Source organism: Pseudopipra pipra, chromosome 20, assembly GCF_036250125.1.
Source record: "Pseudopipra pipra isolate bDixPip1 chromosome 20, bDixPip1.hap1, whole genome shotgun sequence".
NCBI lineage: Eukaryota > Metazoa > Chordata > Aves > Passeriformes > Pipridae > Pseudopipra > Pseudopipra pipra.
In genome coordinates, this window is record NC_087568.1 from 7,540,046 (window position 1) to 7,545,628 (window position 5,583).

The window sequence follows — 5,583 nt, forward strand, 5'->3', positions numbered from 1 at the left end:
AAATCCCTTCCTCCTTTCCTCCACACACATGCAATTTCCTTGGCAAGTGAGAAAGCACAGCTAAACCCAAAGGTGAAAAGAAGGATGCAGTATGAAGAGGGCATGTCTTCCCCTGTCACTCAAATTCTCATGCCTGAATGAGTAACAAGTGCTCTGTAATGATGTTTTAAATGCAACAGATTCCACCCTGGAAAAAAAAATCATCATAGAATAGAATAGACTAGACTAGACTAGACTAGAGTAGAATAGAATATCCTGAATTGGAAGGGACCTCCAAGGATCATACAGTCCAACTCCTGGCCCTGCACAGACACCCCAACAATACTACTCTGAGCTCTGGCAGGCTTGGGGCTGTGCCCACTGCCCTGGGGAGCCTGTTCAGTGCCCAGCCACCCTCTGGGGGAGAACCTTTTCCCAATATCCAGCCTAATTCTGCCCTGGTACAGCTCCAGCTGTTCCCTCAGGTCTTGTCCCTGGTCACACAGAGCAGAGATGGAGCTGCCCCTCGTGAGGAAGCTGCAGACCCCAGTGAGGTCTCCTCCCAGTCTCCTGCAGGCTGAACTAGCCAAGGCACCTCAGCCACTCCTCATATGGCCCCTCCAGGCCCTGCACCACCTTTGTGCCCCTCCTTTGGATGCTCTCTAATAGCTTTAAATCTTCATTATATTGTGGTGCCCAGAACTGCCCCCAGCACTCGAGGTGAGGCCACACTTGGCAGCAGAGCAGAACAATCACCTCCTTCAACTGGCTGGCAAAGCTGTCCTTTCCTCTTGCCTTTTTAGCCCTATCACTGATGCAGTGCTGGGCACACACCTTCCATGAGGAATGTGCCACCATCTGAGCGTGGCAGGAGCAGAGCCCACTGCCCCAGTAAGACCAAATCCTCACCAGTGTGGAAGCACCTGAAATGTGCTGATTCACCTGGTGGTCTGCTCTGAAATCCGTGGTCTGGCAGAGACCAGCAACCTAAAGGACCGACTCTTAATCTGTCACTTGTAAATCTCCCAAATCCTGCCTCAATCCCAACAGCATACTCGGAGCAGGCAGCATTCCTTGCCTTGCTGGCTCTCTCTATTTAAATACAAGGAACAGGTGGATCAGTGGCCAACAGGCAGAATCTCAAGCAGTGGGTTGGGGAGTGTAACTTCATCTAGGATTTAAACTCTGTGTTTAAATGTTAAGCAGACATTGCTGTTTGTCCACTGGGATTCCATTCAGGTAAAGGAGGAGGGTCACTTCCCCAGCTCCAGCTATCAGCATCTAGTTCTTTCTCTCTTCTCTCCTTTTTCTTCCCTCAAAGGAAGTCAACAGAGAGATGGCAGGAGAGTAATACAACAAACTACAACACATTGTGTAATTGAAATGGACCATAATCACTAATATTAAAGACAGTGAATCATTCTAATCGAGCCATGCTCAGCAAACAATGAAAAACTGTATGCCAGAAAAGCTAATGCTGGTTTTAAAATGAACAGAAATGAGGCGAAATGGAACCTCACTCTTTATTCATGAAGGTCAATTTAACGTGATTATTTTTTCCCTGGCATCACAGCTTTGTGATTACTGTTGTATACCTCAGTGCTATTTTCTAACCTAATAACAGTAAAAAATAACCAGCTGGTGATGATTCTGTTTAAAGCAGAGACTAAATGCTCACAAAAACCCGCCACTGAACAGTTGCACATGCTAATCAGACACAGCTCAGCCAGATTCCCAATGGAATCCATATTTTGCACATTTCAACTGGTTGACTACGTTGAGAAATTAGATTACGCCTCGGACATCCAAGGCTCAGAGTGATCCACATTTCTTCATTCCTCCTGGGTGAAATCAAACCCTCCATAGATCCACACAGGCGTTTTTAATTCATCCCACTCCATATCTTCCCATAATATTTACCATCGTGCAGTGCAATCACTTTGGGGACTTGCTGTTCCAGTGGCAGTGACAGGGGCTGACTGTCCCTGGGTGTGTCCTCGCTTTGGAGGAGAGAAACAGCTTCAGTTTGGGTGCAATTACTGCTGGTGTTGGGCAGGGACAGCACGGGAAGGATGTGTGTTCCCCCCCCCGGGCATATGTGACACTCTGCTGATGGCACTTGGAGGAAAGCTGACACCTTTAATGACTGATAATTACCAGACTTGCCAATGAACGCTGTGAATTTCGAGGGGGGGGGGGGGGGGGGGCAGGAGGAGGGAGAAAAAGAGACAAAAAGTTAATTAAAAAAAATGCCCAAACGTTTCCCTGCTCGGAGGAAAGTGTTGTTTATACTGGAACGAAGTAATGTCTTTTGTTTTGTTTATTTCTCAGCTGTCTGCAGAGCTCAGCAGCAACGTTACTGGCATTTTTGCTTTACAAATACATATCTTTTTAATGCATAAATAAATGTATTTTTTTTGCGTTTACCTCGGGTTTTTTTAAATTTTGTTAAAATCCCAGAGAGACAAATTAGTAAAGAGGCAGAGCTTTGCCAGGAAGCCTTCATCAGCTCAGCACTAATAACTTCTTTCAGCAGCCATGGATAGCTTCTGACATCACAGCTCAAGCTTGTCCGAAAGCTAATTATTTTCCCTGTTATAAAACAAAGGTTCTGTATCAAAGGCCCATAATGTGACACAGCACACGCTCCAGATGCACTGATTTGCAAAATAAATCAACTATGTCAGGGTGGAATTTGGAGGAGAAATTACAACAAATTGCAATTATACTTGCAGTGGTACACTATTTAAATGCATTGTCAATTTGTTAAATGCAAGGCACCATGTGTGTCTTTTTCCAAGTTTTTTTAATGGGGGAATAGAGGAGAAAAAATTCTTTTCTGTCAAAAGGAAAAAAAATCTTCTTCTCTTCCCCTTTCCCCTTGTACAATTTCTTCCAGCCTGCAGATGCTGGCAGAGCAGGCTTTATAAAACATTGAAATGGTGTCATAGGAAGGTAGACGTAAACAGGAGGAGCAAATGGTTGGAGCCCATCCCAGGCAGAACAAATGAAGAGATGTGTTTAATAACAGAAAGCATTCAGACCTTTCTGATCCCCTTACCTTGTTTAGGCTGCTGTGAAACTGTATGTCCAGGTAACACAGTAGTGTGAGACTTGTGCTTTGTTTTCCTCCTCCACATGGAGATAATTTTCTTCCCTTTCCCCTTTTTCTCTTCCTAATATTCTCCTCCCTGAACAGTGCCAAAATCATGATCATCAGGCCACATGTCAGGATGGTCAATAAGACACCAGCCCAGGATTCACCAGGATCCTGCCCACACCAGCATGTCTCACGCTGGGTGGTTGGATAAGAAAGGGACAGTGGGAAGATGGCAGGAAAGGGAAAGTAGGTGGAAAGAGGTCTTGTCTGCGTTGGCTGGTGACTCTGAAAGTTTTCCAAAGCACTCTCAAAGCACAGCCAGCACAGCCAGTCCTTGGAGCACTTCCAGGCTGAATTCCCTCCCTGCCCTCACAATGTCAGCCTCCTCCTCTGACTTTCTCACTGTACTTTCTGTTGTCTTATGTTTTTCCCCTTCCTATCCACTCTATAATTTATTTACTAATTTTCTTCTCCTTTTATCATAGAATCATCATAGAATCACAGGATAGTTTGGGTTGGAAGGGACCATAAAGCCCATCTCTCTCCAATCCCCTGCCTGGGCAGGGACACCTTCCACTAGCCCAGGTTGCTCCAACCCAACCTGGCCTTGGACATTTCCAGGGATGGGGCAAACACAGCATCTGTGGGCAACCTGTACCAGGGCCTCCCCACCCTCACAGGGAAGAATTTCTTCCTAAATTATTTGGTTGTGTCTGTGTATTTTCAGGCTCTAATTTGTGTCACATTTCCTGTTTGAACTTCCCCTGTCCCATCTCCATCCCCCCATGTTAATGTCATCTGTTTGCTCTTTGCAAACACTTTTGCTTTCATTTCCAGCGCTTGTTTCCCTTCGATTTGTATCTCTCTGAGTGTATATACACACATACAGATATATACATATATATACATTCATAAATCTTGCAACTGAAGCTTTTTGTGTTTCAAAACTAGCCTGTCCCTGGAGTCAGTTTGTTATTCCGGTCTCATTCACTTTATTGAGTTATTTTCTTTGCTGCTATCAGTCTCTAAATACAATCCAGTAAAGATACAGCAATGATTTTTGACAACTTGACCTTTCTTTGCTTTCTTACACTTGTTTAATTAGGTACCACATGCAGCTGTGGCTTGATCTTTACAGTTTTCCAACCTCTCCCACTCCCTACCTGGGAGGGGGGAGGAATAAAAAAGGAGAGAGATGTTGTTGAAAGAAGGTCATTTTTGACAGGTCTGCCAGTTATTTCAGGTGTTGGAAGGCTGGTGAGTTCTGCAGGAATGGCAGCCCACGCTGTCTGTATTTTGCTTAACAAGTTAGAGAAAACCTTTGGCTGGGGGAGGTAGGGAATTAGGTGATTTATTGGTTTGATGAGGGCCTGCAGTAATTTAACCTTCAGGTGTCCAGTTTAAACACAAATCTGACAAAGAAGAAAGGAAGCTGGGCAGAGCTTCTGCCAGGCTTTGCTTTGGAAAGCTGGGCTCTCTGGACTGGCCAGGCTGGGGGAGTCTGTAGACAGACAGGAGAGTTCCCCCCACAGATCCTTAAGTACAGAAATTACTGATGCCACCTGCAAGGGGAGATGGCAGGCAATCACTGCTAGCAGGACACAGGGTTTTGTGTCCCAGGTAAAAAAAGTTCTGGTAGTGTATGAGTTCCTTCACAAAATCAGAGATGCTTTTTCGGTTTCTGGTGGATCCCAGAATCACGGAACCCTTTAGGTTGGAAAAGTTCTTTAAGATCATCGAGTCCAACTGTTAACCCAGCACTGCCAGGCCCACCACTAAACCATGTCCATAAGCACCACATCAGCACATTTAAATTCCTCCAGGGATAGGTTTTCCCTCCAGGATTCAGGCTCTCAGCGGGCACACATCCACCTCACAAACTCCTCACTCACTGTAATGTGAGTCCACGCCCTGGTCAGCAGGTCTCAGCCATGAGAATCAAAAGCCAAAATGAATTATCTGCCCCAAAACAGGTATCCTCATGTGTGTTTTGGCCCAATGGGCAGGCAGGGAGAGCTTGTTGATGTTTTCTCACATGAACTGTGATTACACATCCTGAAAATCCCTCCTTATCTGGCAGAAAAGTTGAAGCTTGTGCCCAGGGGCAATGTTATGTTTGCACTTTGGTGTCATATTTCCTTGCAAATTTATTTATATCTTTATTTATCAGACTGATCCTGGTCCACCAGTGGTGGCTGGCACATTTTCCCATCAGGATACACGTGCTCACTCCAACAATCTGCTACAGCACCATTCAAAGCCCATGGAAGACAACTGGAGTCCTTCAGCTTTCCTGTGTCCTCCAGAACAGATCCTGCTGTCCTGACACAGGCAGATTCCCCACTGATTTCCAGGTGCCTGCATTACTTGTATTTTGGTATGGATATTATTTAAGCAAAAGGACATGACAAACTGCCTGGTAACGCTGATTAATAGGTGCCCCTGGGGAATAGTGAGGCATGAGATGAAGTTAAATAACTCCAGTGTGCATTACTCAACACTGC

The 5,583-nt window shown here is 45.3% G+C and overlaps 1 long non-coding RNA gene across 1 annotated transcript; it reads right to left on the minus strand.

The window, feature by feature from the left end:
* Nucleotides 1-1,478: 1,478 nt before the first annotated feature.
* LOC135425130 (uncharacterized) lies at nt 1,479-3,483 on the minus strand. The gene is made up of 2 exons (XR_010435486.1): nt 3,041-3,483; nt 1,479-2,571 (listed from the first exon to the last, which is right to left on the minus strand). It is a non-coding gene; the product is annotated as an uncharacterized LOC135425130 (long non-coding RNA).
* Between the last annotated feature and the right edge of the window lie 2,100 nt (nt 3,484-5,583).